This window comes from Orycteropus afer, unplaced genomic scaffold (genome assembly GCF_000298275.1).
Source record: "Orycteropus afer afer isolate SDZICR_OR568_19922 unplaced genomic scaffold, OryAfe1.0 scaffold00642, whole genome shotgun sequence".
Lineage (NCBI taxonomy): Eukaryota > Metazoa > Chordata > Mammalia > Tubulidentata > Orycteropodidae > Orycteropus > Orycteropus afer.
The window spans coordinates 316938-331310 of NW_006922229.1; positions in this window are offsets into that span (position 1 = coordinate 316938).

The window sequence follows — 14373 nt, forward strand, 5'->3', positions numbered from 1 at the left end:
CCCAGGGATGTGTGCTGGGTCTGTATCCTGCTCCCTTGTTTCTACCACTTTGTCCTGCTTCTTTGTGTGGACTGTGATGATCTGTTGTTTCTGAAGCATCGTGGATTTGTTGTATTTAGATCTCTGTTAACAGTTTGTGAAGAGCAGCCAAGGGTGATTCAGGCTTTTCTTGGTGTTTTTTCATCTTTGGCCTGTTGGTGGAGAAGGAGGTAGTGGCTCTCGCTCAGAAAGTAAGTGAAATTGCCGGAGGTGTGGGTGTAGTTGTGTCTTATGGGGACTATTGTGTTGTCTCCCACTCAGTTAGACACAAATTACAATTGAATAACCATCAAAAATCTAAAAGCCCATGGATGAAAAACAGACCATGTAATCACACAGGAACAGTAACCAAAAAAAAGAAAAAAGGGGAAAAAAGAGAAGAAAAATCAAGAAAACCTGCAATATCTGGGCATAGCGCACTAAGAAAAAAAAGTAGGGAAGAAGAATAATAAATGAAGGAAAAAAATGGAAAAAAATGCGTAAAAAAATAAGGAACAGGGTTAATCATGAGAAAAAAGGGGGAAAAAAACTTAAAAAAAAAAAAAAAATTCAACCAGGCACACGGAAAGGACAAAATGCTGAAAACTAGGACTTGGGAGGGGAAGAATTAGAATAATAGTCAAGAGGACAAAAGTATTAATAATATTAGTTGTTTTAAAATAGACAAATAGAAGCAAACTAATCACCAGAAAAAAGAAAGCAAAAAATAAAAAATATAAAAATAATAATAAAAAGAGAGGAAAAGAAATCAGTAGATGATAGGGCAGGGCACCCAGGCTCCATCTCTGCACGCAGACTGTGATGGAGTTCCTGTGGGCCCAGAAGGTAGGTTGGAATGGGAGATGGCTGCACCTTCATTCACCAAGTGGGTGTGAGGTATAAGAGAAAAGAGAGGAATGTTCTACCTTATCAGTCTTGCACGTCCCAAGTGTCCTTGGGGTTGCTGGAAAGCAGAACGTTTTCTTAAGCCCCAGGAGTCTGCAAGAGTGCTGTCTCTTTAAATATCCAAAATAGTCAAGCTGCTTTTTAAACCTTCAAAATGGCATTGTCCTCCAGACCGGCAAAAGCCCTCACTCAGCTCAGCCCACCTTTCTCTTCACCTTCTCTGTTTGTTCCCCAGCCACCATGCACAGTCCTCCATGCAGTCTCTGGATAGCAGGGTGATTTTTAGGTTAATTCTTAGGTCCTACCACCATTCAGCAATCTCCAAGCTGTCTGTGCCGTCAGGATCGATCAGGATCGCTGCCAGACCCCAGCTCCATATGTCTCCTTTTTTTGGTATTTCCACACAAATTCTTCTGCTAGTTGGGGTTTAGTCCACTTCCATATCCTTCCCTTCAAGGCTCAGGGGTCCAAGATTATCTTCTGTGTCTGTGTTAATTGGTTTCCCTTTTCTTCGTTGAAGAGCATCAGTGCAGTCTTTCTGCCCAGTCCACCATCTTGCCGGAACTCCCCTGCATTATAACCTTTTGAGTTGCTTTTGTCAGTTTGATCCAAAATAGATCTTAAAAGAGCATAATGCTCAAGGCATTTTTAGTAATTAAGCTAAACTCTTGTTTGCTTTAAAGAAGATTTCATGAGATATTTTTATTTAAGTTTTAAAGATTATCTCAGGGCAATAGTTTGGGAACCTCATTCACCCTCCATGCCTCCAAAAAATCTACAGTGCATGACAATTTGAAATTATGTTCTGAATATTCTCCCATAGACCAAGATTCTTCTATTGAATCCTTGATCATACTGTTAAGTAATTGTAGCTGGGTGCCATCCAGTTCTTCTGGTCTCAAAGCAAAGGAAGCAATTGTTCATGGAAGAAATTAACCATATATTCATATTCAAACTTGTCCTTTTATTCCTAACTGTCCTTCCTCTTTTGTCCATATTTACCAAATGTTACACCTTTGATGATCTTTTCTAAGCTTTTAAGACTTCAAAAGCTGTGCAATGAACTGCAAAGTAAAACATAAGCACTAAACACATTATTAGGCCAGTTAACTGTAATGTCATATGAAATTATGACCCTAAACCTCAAACCACGGAAACAAATCTCATGAGGTATTTGGCTATACATAAGCAGAGTCACTAACTAGTCTTTTTCTCTTTGTGTGTCATTGTTATAAATATGTAAATCACACAACTTTTGCCTGTCTACTTAATATGTGATCTGCTTCACAATCTGAGCACTAATAATTTCTACTCTGACTTGCACAAGTCAAGACCAAATGGCCTATGTTCTAACTCAACTGGCCAAGTCTCAATCTCTAATTAATACAAACCACTATGGATTCCCAGTCCTACCTTTACACTCATGTGGAATGATCTCCTCAAATTTCTTTACAAATTGAAAAATTCCTGTCTTCTAAGATTGAACTCAATATCAATTACTCTAAATGCATTCCTTGTCTATCTCCCCTAACGCAGAGTCACAGAGCTGAGAAATGCAAACCTAGGATTCAATGCTAGGTAGTTTACTTCCAGAGCCTCCAGTATAAATCTCTGTACTATACCCTTCTGTAGTTTAGAAGATACTTCTAAAAGAAAAGATAGCTATGAAGAACAGAAACCTTATTCTCTGATTGATCATAGGAATATGATCTTATTTACTTAGTTATTTTTGTCAGCAACCAGATCACTGCCTGATTTAAAGTGCATTACAAGCACATGTTTAATAAAATATTTTAACTAAATAAAAAAATATTTTAACTTCAAATTCAAATGCAGAAAATAATAGAAAAAAATCTCTTTTCAGTGGGTACTCCATAATTATAACAATTGTTATATTGGGTAAATATATTTTATAAAAGTTTATGTCTTTCCCACTGGAATAAATTACTGAAAAGTATTAGTTCTCTACCTTAGCTATAGCTCATTAAGTGAACAAGAAAAGCAGAGAAACTGAAGGCAGTCTGAATTATAGATGTTTTTTCTTCTTTCATACTTAAGAACTTCTTTTGTTGAAAATAAAACCCTTTACTGTCAGACATTTCATTTGAAGATAGTCATGAATGCTGAAGTCCTTTCTTGCAATTATTTTTATTTTTGCTAACTTGTTTCTATTTATATTTTAGGTAAAACTGCCATTAGAATAGCACTTCTGGGTCATAAATAATGCTGAGGTTGTTGACTATAGTTTTAGGGAAACAACCACCTGTTTTTATAAATATGCATCTGAAATATATCTATTATTAGAGCAAATAATTAGAGATTGCAAGGATTTCAGGTGTAAGTTCAATACCATTTCTCTTGCAACTAAAGAAAGAACAAAGAGATATAGAAAATTGACAAAAATTACACCCAACAGAACTTTCTCAACTTATCAACCCTGATGATTTTTCCTAAAGCAAATGATTCATGTAAAGAAATGTTTTTACATTACTTGTGGCTATCCAGATGAGTGCTTTGTGTGTTTGTGTGTGTGTGTGTGTGTGTGTGTAGTCTTACTGGACAAACATACCCACAATCATAGCTATCTCTTCTTATAGATTTTTGTTGTTGTCGTTGTTATGTGCCATTGAGTCAAACCTGACTCATAATGACCCCTCCTTGGATTTCCAAGGCAGTATCACTACGGAAACAGATTGTCCAACCTTCCTTCTGAGGAGTGGCTGGTGGGTTTGAACCACCAGCCTACTGGTTAGCAGTCAAGTGTCTTAGGCACTACAGTACCAGAGCTCCCTTTCTTATAGATATGTTTTCTAAATCTACAGACCACCTAGGTTTGAAACCTGGGAGTGCACATTCTAGGTCCATGATCTTGCCCACAAACATATTATAAGGGTTATTTCCAGCATTATATAAATGAGATAATGACATAAAGTTTAACTTAGACATACAATACAGTATGCACTTAATAAAGGTTATTAAAAGTCTGAAAAATTTTTTCCTAGACCTTTCTCTACATCTAGTTTTACAGCAATTAGTTTGTTCTACCTTCTTAAACATCTCTTAGCCACTCTCTCTATTACTCTATTTTTGGAGCCCATTTCTTGGTTCAAAGACTCTTCATAATCACACTAAAATGATTACAAAGTTCCTATGGATCTAAGATACCACTCTCTGCAATTTGCCCTTCATCATGCTACCAAAATGTCCTAAGATGCATGTCTGACTTACAATGCAGATATGACAGAAAATTCACATGTTGATACCCAACTGTGCTTCAAACACTTATAAATGATACATAAAATACAAAAAGGAACACCGAAGGGGCACGTTTCATCTAAAAAAAGAGAAAAATATCAATATCTTCGGGGATTTTAAAGTGAAATGCTAAGCACTGCATGGGTATGGTGTAGTGAGTTGCATGCTATGGCTTTTCTAGCCATCGTCTTTGTAACTCCCACTGGATTACTGGATGGGACCATGCAAATATGTGCAAACTTGGCTGGGCAGCTGGTAGTAGTTGTTCCCTATAATGAGACTGGCAATTAACTCTGTGGTGGAATTTGTCATGACAACTGAGTAGCTGCTTTTAAACTCTTGATTGTTAAAGTCATTCACCTCGGGTATTTCTGTTGGAGCAGCATGAAGTAATCTTCTGGGAAGGTTTGCTCTCTCTCTCAGGTGTATCGAACTCTGATGTTGGAACTGGTTAGTTTTACCACTCTCCCAGGCTTAAAATGAGCTCTCCTAAAGGCAAGGGGGATATCTCATAGCACAGTGCCTAGGGCATCTGATAGCTAACCAGAAGGTTGGTGGTTCAAACCCAGTACCCACTCTGTAGAAGCAAGACTGGTCAATCTACTTCTGTAAATATTTACCACTTTGGAAAACCGGGGGAGGGGGTGTGCTAGGAGTCAGAACTGACTCAGTGATGGCAGTAGTTTTTGTTTTTTTATTTTTTTTCAGAGGCAAGGGGAAATCTCAATGCAGGTTGAGATATGCCAAGCTGAGAGACACACCCAGCTGAGAGATGGTGGCAGTGGAACGAAGAGGCATGAGACAAAGTGGCAGGTTTACCTGGCCCACAGAGGCCAGAGGCAGAGGCTGAAAGCCCAAGGGCCAGAGAAGTGTGTCTAAGAGCACAGCAGAGGAGAGACTGTCCTGATCAAGGAGCTGTGTCCTGAGCATGTTCCTTAACTAGAATTGTAGCCTGTTGCTTGCCTAATAAACCCTGTAATCTGTGAGTTCTGTATGGGCACTCCAGCAAATTATCAAACCCAGCAAAGAGGTGGTGGGTTCTGCAGGAAGAACAATTGGTGTCAAGGTTGGTAAGGGGGTTGGAGGGTGGTGGCATGTCTGGCCTCATAGGAAAAGGCCTTGAGCTACTGATGGTGATTTTGTCTTTGTCTTGTGTAGTTGTTGTTTCTGTTACATGCTGTTGAGTCAGCTCCAACTCTAGCAACCAGTTGGGCAACACAACAAAACACTGCCCAGTCCTGTGGCAGCCTCACAATACTTGCTATACCTGAACCCATTGTTGCAGCCATTGTGTTAATCTCATTGAGGGCTTTCCCCTTTTTTGCTGACCCTCCACTTTACCAAGCATGATATCCTTCTCCAGGGAATGCTCCCTTCTGACAACATGACCAAAGTAAGTGAGACTAAGTCTGGTCATTCTCACTTCTAAGAACATTCTGGCTGCACTTCTTCCAGGACAGATTAGTTAGTTCTTTTGGAAGTCCATGGTACTTGCAGTATTCATCGCCAACACCAACTCACAAGCATCATTTCTTCTTCGGTCTTCCTTTTTCATTGTCCAGCTCTCACAAGAGGCAATTGAAAATACCATAGCTTGGGTTAGGTTCACCTTAGTCTTCAGGAGACATCTTTGCTCTTTAGCATTTTAAAGAAATCTTTTACAGCAGATTTGCCCAGTGCGATATGTCATCTGATGTCTTGACTACTGCTTCCATCAGTGTTAATTGTGGAACCAAGTAATATGAAATCTTTAACAACTTCTATCCTTTCTCCATTTATTGGGATACTGCTTATTGGTCACTTGTGAGGATTTTTGTTTCCTTTATGTTGAGATATAATCCATACTGCAGACTGAATTCTTTAATCTTCATCAGTAAGTCCTTCAAATCATCCTCATTTTTAACAAGCAAAGTTGTGTCATCTGTGTATTGCAGGTTATTAATGAGTCTTTCTCCAATCCTGATGCCATATTCTTCTCCATATAGTTCAGCTTTTTGGATTATTTGTTCAGTATACAGATTAAGTATGGTGAAAGGATACAACCCTGGCACACTCCCTTCCTGATTTTAAACCATGTGTTATTCCCTTGTTCTGTTCAAATGACAGCCTCCTGGTCTGTGTATATGTTCTTCATGAGCACAATCAAGTGTTCTGGAATTCCCATTCTTCTCAATGCCATCCATAATTTGTTATGATCCACACAATTGAATGTTTTTGCATAGTCAATGAAACACAAATAAACATCTTTCTGGTATTCTTTGCTTTCAGCCAAGATCCATCTGACCTCAGCAATGATATCCCTCATTCCTTATCCTCTTCTGAATCCAGCTTACATTTCTGGAAGTTTCTGGAAGTTGCAGCAATATACTATAGCAAAAGTTTTTGAATTATCATTTGTAAGATTTTATTTGCATGTGATATCAATGATATACTTTTGCAACCTGTGGTAGTTAGGATTGTGTGTCAAGTTGGCTGGTCCTGGTTGAGTAGCTGGCTGGGAAGCTGGATGCATTAATTCCTCATGGTGAGATTGGTTATCTATGGTGGAATCTTCTGGAGCAGCTAAGTAGCTGACTTAGGAATGTGGTCAGCTTCCATTATATAAGAAACAGCTTTGAGGAAGGTCTCCAGCTGATGACACGCTTGAACCCTCCATATAGCTGAGTCTTCATTCAGTAGCCTGCCATGCTCTGCAGATTTTGGGACTTTCAGTGGACTTGAATTAATGACGTGCCATGTGGTTTGGTAACATTGGAACTGTGCCTTTTTACTTGTCGACCTTGGGTTTGTCAGCCTCAGCAGTCAGCATCTGCCTAAGTGAAGAAAGCTTCCATCTTCAGTGGGCTGGAAGCCAGAGGCAGAGCTGAAGCCAAAGTCCAGAGGCCTTCACTCAGTCCCTACAGCCCGGCACTTTGAACTCAGACTTCTAGCCTCCAAAACTGGAAGAAAATAAATCCCTGTTTGTAAAGGGATAATCAAAACACAATCATTTTTCAATTATCTTCAGCAAGATTTTACTTGTGTGTGGTATTATTGATATTGTTTGATAATTTCAACATTCTGTGGGATCACTTTTCTTTGGAATGGGTACAAATATAGATCTCTTCCAGTCAGTTGGCCAGGTAGCTGTCTTCCAAATTTCTTGGCAAAGACAAGTTAGTGCCTCCAACATGACATCCGATTGTTGAAACTTCTCAATGAGTAAGCCACCAATTCCTGGAGGCTGCTCTTTGCCAGTTCCTTCAATGCAGGTTCATCTTCTTCCTTCAGTACCATTGGTTCTTGATCATAAACAACCTTCTGAAATGGATGAACATTGACCAATTATTTTTGGTACGGTCACTCTGTGTATTCCTTCCACTTTCTTTTGATGTTTCCTGCATCATTCAATATTTTGCCCATAGAATCTTTCACTATTGCAACTCAAAGCTTGAATTTTGTCTTCAGTTCTTTTCAGTTGAGAAATGCTGAGCATGTTCTTCCCTTTTGCTTTTCTACCTCCAGGTCTTTGCACATTCCATTGTAATAATTGACTTTGTCTTCTCAAGCTGGTCTTTAAAAACTTCTGTTCAGCTCTTTTATCTTGTCATTTCTTCCAATTGTTTTAGATACTCTCCATTCAAGGGCAAGTTTCAGAGTCTCTTCTACTATCCGTTTTAGTCTTTTCTTCCTTTCCTGTCTTTTTAATGAACTTTTGCTTTCTTAATGGATGATGTTCTTCATCATCCATTGAATGAATTGTCATCCCACAATTCAACTGGTTATTGGTTATTGGTGTTCAATGCATCAAATCTTTCTTTAGACAGTCTCTAAATTCAAGAGAGATATAATCGAGGTCATATTTTCATCCCCATGGACTTCTTTAAATTGTCTTCAATTTCAGCTTGAACTTGTGTATGAGCAGTTGATGATCTATATTCCACAATCAGCTCCTGGTCTTGTGTTGGCTGAAGATATTGAGCTTTTCCATCACTTCTTTCCACAGATGTAGTCAATGTGATTCTCGAGTATTACATCTGGCAAAGTCCACATATATGGACATCATTTGAGTTGTTGGAAAAAAGGTATTTGCAGTGAATAAGTCATTGGTCTTATAAAATTCTATTATGTGATCTCCAGCATTATTTATATTACCAAGGCCATATGCTCCAACTAGTGGTGATTCCTTTGTTTCTAACTTTTGGATGACAGTCACCAGTGTTATTCAACACATTTTGATTGCATGTTCGGTCAATTTCAGACTTCAGAAGTTGGTAGAAATCTTCAATTTCCTCATGTTTCATTTGGTGGTTGGTGTGTAAATTTGAATAATAGCAGTAACTAGTCTTTCTTGTAGGTGTATGAATATTATCCTATCACTGACAGCATTGTACTTCAGGATGGATCTTGAAACATTCTTTGTGATGATGAATGCCACACCATCCTTCTTCAATTTGTCATTACCAGCATGGATCATATGGTTATCTGATTCAAAATGGTCAAAACCAGTCTATTTCAGTTCACTAACACGTAGGATATCATTCTTTATGTGCTCCATTTCATTTTTGGCAACTTCCAATTTTCCTAGATTCATACATTGTACATTCCATGCTCTAATTATTAATAGATAGCTGCAGCTATTTCTTCTCATCTTGAGACATGCCACATCAGCAAATGAAAATACCAAAATCTTGCTCTATTCATATCATTAAGGTCGGCTCTACTCTGAGGAGGCAGTTCTTCTCCAGTTGTATCTTGAGTGCTTTCTGACCTGAAGGGTTCATCTTCCACCACCATATTGGAGAATGTTTCTGCACTATTCTAAAGTTTTCCAGTAATATATCAGACGTTGTTTCAATGGTATTCATAAGGTTTTCACTGGCCAATTCTTTGAGAACTGAAGGGTTCCTTCTTTCTTCCAAGTCTGTCTTAATGTCGAAGCTCTGCTGAAAACTGTCCACCATGGGTGAACCTGCTGTTATATGAAATACTGACAGCATAGCCTCCAGCCTCACAGCAACACACAAGCACCACATTACAACAAACTGACAGATGAGTGGTGACCTGTGTACTCAGAGGAGGTCAAAAGATGTCATTTCTCTTACCTTTCCACAGTGGGTCTGACATAGACCTTGTGGTCTTCAAGTATAAAAGTTATAAGTGGGTTTTAGACCTTTGCTTAAGACCATGGTTGAGTGAAGAGATTTATGGGGGTATAGACGAAGTCATGGCAGAGAATTTGAAGTCATGGCATTGATCCTTCCTTAAAAGCAAGAATGAAATAAAGCTTTTGACTACTTTCTTATCTGGTCATGAGATATCTTCAATAATAACATAGAATAGGAGGTGTCAAACAATATTACAAAACCTGGTTCTGTATTGCAATTTCAAAAAGGTGGGATTAGGGCAAATAAGATATTCTAAACAAATACCTTCCCACTTTAAAAAAAAAAAAATCTCAGAAGTGCTAGATATTTTATTTATGAAAATCTTGAAAAATGCACAGCTGGGCCTGTTCTCTTTCTCTCTCTCTCTTTGGTTCTCTCTCTGTGTCTCTCCTTATCTCTCTCTCTCTCTTATACTTACACACACACACACACACACACACACACAGAGACAAAGACAGAGATACATGCATGGAAATTTCTAGAAGCCAAATAGAAATATGTAAGCAAAAAACAAGGAAGTAATAGAATTGCCTTAGAACTGGTACTCTGCTTCCCCTGGTGTATTTAACCAGCTGCTATATGATTGATGTTCTTCATTTCACTGGCCACAAAAGGAGTAGAAAGCAAATTTAGTATCTATTGAAAAAAGACAGTGAGAACTGAAAATCCCATACAAAGCTGGAACTCTTAAAGTTATGGATCCTCAGTGAATAGATGACCTGCTCTTGTCATTGAGTCAATTCTGAATCATAGCACCACCATTTGTACAGAGTAGAACTGCTCCATAAGGTTTTCAAGGCTATGACCTTCCAGAAAATCACTTGGTCTTTTTTCTAAGGTGCCTCTGGGTGGGTTTGAACAGACAGTATTTTGCTAGTAGTTGAACATTTAACTGTTTGTGCTACTCAGGTATCACCTCAAACCAAAACAAAACTCACTGCCATTGAGTAGATTCTGACTCAAAGAGACTCCCCACTGGTTTTCTAAGGCTGTAAATCTTTACAGAAACATATTGCCCCATATTCCTTCTACAGAGCGTCTGGTGGGTTCAAACTGCTGACCTTCAGGTTAACAGCCAAATGCCTTAACCACTACATCACTAGAGCTCCTTTAGGGATTATCTTGGTGGAGAGAAATAAGCATCAGACAAGAAAGACTGCAGCTGTTCTTGCCTCCCCTGGTCTAAGCTCTGTGTGGAAAAAAGATTTTCCCTGAGAATTTGTAAACACAAACTTAACGTCAAATAGTTTTATGGTATAAATTTATACTACATGTAAGGTCCAGGAAATTCAGAACTAAAAATAGCTTGTAGGACCATTTTTTTTAAGAAACAGTGAGATCTACAAAGGCATATCCCTCAATCAATTCTTCCTCAGTACAGGTTTTAATGGATTCATACAGATGGACCCAAGAACGGGAGTTTGCAGTCTTCTAGGAGCCTATCTAGCAAGTTTTAGCAGAGAAAAATAACAGAATTAAAATATGAAGGGATTTTATTGTGGTTGTCAGACACAATATAAAAATGTTTGTTTAAAATGATACTTAAGAGTAATATAAAGACAAACTTAATTGATGGGAAAATATATTTAATAAGAAGATTTTAAAAGAACTAAATAGAATTTTTACAAATAAATAAATTTTCAAAATGTAATGGATGGATTAATTAGTAGATAAAAACCAAATAATAGTTGTTATCTCATTGACTCACTTAGAAAATTAGAACTTGTTGAAAACAGAATTAATGAACGCAAAGAAAAAGAAAAAAAGATTACTACGAAGAAAAACAAAGCCATTGGAAACATAAAAGAGAGAGGTTAACGGAAACGGAGACAGATATTATTGGATTTTTAAATACTGAAAAAACATTAATCCTAGGATAAATCAAACTTAATTGACAAATAATAATAATAATAATAATGTCTATGTAAATTTTAACAGAAAGAAAATAAGATTTTGTAATAATGGGAGCTCTGGTAGCATAGGCAGTTGACTGCTAACCAGAAGGCTGGCGGTCAAACCCACCAGCCACTCCTGGGAAGGAAGATGGGGCATCCGTAGTGATACTGCCTCGGAAACCCAAGGAGGGGTCTCTATGGGTCCGACTCCATGGCACACAACAACAAACAACAACAACAATAATGAGATAATGCCTAATTTTTGGTAGCGTAGTGCCTAAATCACTTGACTGCTAACCAGAAGGCTGGCGGTTCAAACCCACCAGCCACTCCTCGGAAGAAAGATGGAGCAATCTACTTTAGTAGTGATACTGCCTCGCAAACCCAAGGAGGGGTCCCTATGAGTCGGGTCCGACTTGATGGCACATAACAACAACAAAAACAGGACGGTTATCCTGTTAAAGTACATACTGCATTATAAAACAAGCAAACAAAACCTGGCAACTTCTGATTTAGTCTCCAAAATTATAGCACCTTTCTATGAATGTCATATAAAGGGAATCACATTCTATACAAATTATCAGGAATATTGAAGTTATTATGGATTTCATTTAACTTGGATCCACAATTAATGCCCTGGAGAAAGCATTCAAGAAATCAAGTGATGTATTTCATTGAGCAGACCTGCTGCAAAATCTTTCTTTAAATGTTAAAAGCAAATTTGTCACTATGAGTACTACAGTACACATGACCAAAATCATGATATATTTTAAGCTGCCTCTTATGCATGCAAAAGCAGAAAAATGAAGAAGGAAGATGAAAGAAGAAATAAAATCCATTAAATTATGATGCTGGTGGAGAATACTGAATGAATCATGGATTGCCAGAATAATAAACAAATCTTTCTTCGAAGAATTATAGTCAAAATGCTCCTTAGAAGCGACTATGGTGCTCTGGTGGCGTAGTGCCTAAGGCACTTGACTGCTAACCAGAAGGCTGGAGATTCAAACCCACTAGCTGCTCCTCAGAAGGAAGGTTGGGCAATCTACTTCCTTAGTGATACTGCCTTGGAAATCCAATGAGGGGTCGCTATGAGTTGGGTCCGACTTGACAGCACATAACAGCAACAACAACATGGTGAGACTTCATCTTGTGTACTTTGGACATGTTATCAGGAGAGATTGGTCTCTAAAAAAGGACATTATGCTTGGTAAAGCAGAGGGTCAACGGAAGAAAAGAAGACCCTCAGGAGATTGATTGACAACAATGGGTCAAACGTAACAATGATTGTGAGAAAGGCACAGAACTTGGCAGTGTTTTGTTCTGTAGTCAGTAGGGCAGCTATTGAACGGAACTGACTAGAAGACAACCATCAATAACATCAATATATGATTCAATGTTTTGCAACTGTCATTTTTCAATTAGCATAATGCCTTTGAAATTAACCCAAATTATTATATGCAGTAATATTATCAATATATCATTTTTTAACCTGAAAAGTGTGCAAGATAAATATTTAAAGCTTTTTATTTTGAAATAATTATTCTTTAACAGGAAGGCGCAAAGAAATTTACAGGAAAATCCTGTGTTACTTCACATAGCCTTCCACAATGCCAGCACTTTGCTTAACTGGAGTATAACATCAACACCAGGAAAATGGCATCAGTACAATCCGTGTAACTAACTTAGATTTCACCAGTTATATATTCATTCAATTTTGTGTGTCTTGGTTAGTACAGCTCTATGCATTTTTATCACATGTATATTTTCATGTAACTGCCACCACAGTCAAGACATTCAAGTGTTCCATCACTGTTAAGACTCCTTTTTCTTACATTTTTTTTTGAACCATATCATCCTTGCTCCCCATCTCTATCTACTAGCAATTACTCTGGTGGTGTAGTGTCTAAAGGCTTATGACTGTTAACCAGAAGGTTGGTGGTTCAAACCCACCAGACCCTCCATAGGGCAATCTACTTCCATAAAGATTAACTGCCTCAGAAACCCAAAAGGGATCTGTATGAGTCAGAATTGACTCAATGACAGAGAGTTTTATATTAATGCTATTTCACAAATATTCCATAAAACGAATTGTGCACTATGTATCATTTTGAAAATAGCTTATTTCAGTTGGTATATTTTCTATGAGGCTTATTCAAGTTATTGTGTATGTCTATAGTATATCTTTAGAACTTTCAAAGCCAGAGAGTCTAAATTAATGGTGATGAAACAATATGGGTAGAGATGGTAAAAATGGTGACAGATATATTCAATATGTAATCAATGCCATGGAACTGCACATGTAGAAATTGTAAATAAGCATATGTTTGGTTGTATATATTGTCACCAAAAATGAATAACTTAAATAATAGTTTATTTTTAACCAATAAGTAGTGCTTTGTAATATAAATGGATCAGAGTATAGAGTTTATTTAAGTATTCACTCATTGGAGAACATTTTGGGACTTTTTTTTTTTTGCTATTATTAATTAAGCTGCTAATTACTAGTTTCTGTATAAAAATAATTCTTTAATTGCTGAGAACAATTATGGAGTTCTATGCTAGGAGCTCTGGTAGCATAGTGCCTAAGGCACTTGACTGCTAACCCGAAGGCTGGAGGTTCAAACTCACCAGCCACTTCTCGGAAGGAAGGTTGGGCAATCTACTTCGGTAGTGATACCTCCTTGGAAACCCAGGGAGGGGTCGCTATGAGTCGGGGCCGAGTCAACGGCACATAACAACAACAACAACATGCTAAGCCCAAGAAGCTTTGGTAGCACAGTGGTTAAAGCGCTCAATTACTAACAAAAAGGTGGGCAGTTCAAAATCACCAACCTCTCTGGGTAAAATATATGGTAATCTGTTCCTATAAAGATTTACACCATTGACAACCACACAGGATAGTTTTACTCTGTCCTAGAGGGTTGCCGTGAGTTGGAATCAATTCAGTAGCAAAAGAAATTGGTTTGATAAGTCCAATTTTTTTTTATAAGTTCATTTTTTATTTATTTATCTTTTTTATGATAAGTTCATTTTAGTTTTGAAATGGACTGCCAACCTGTTTTCTCTAGACTGGTTGTATCATTTTATAGCCTGTGACAATATGACAATATATGAGTAATCCAATTTCTCTACATCCTCTCCAGCATTTG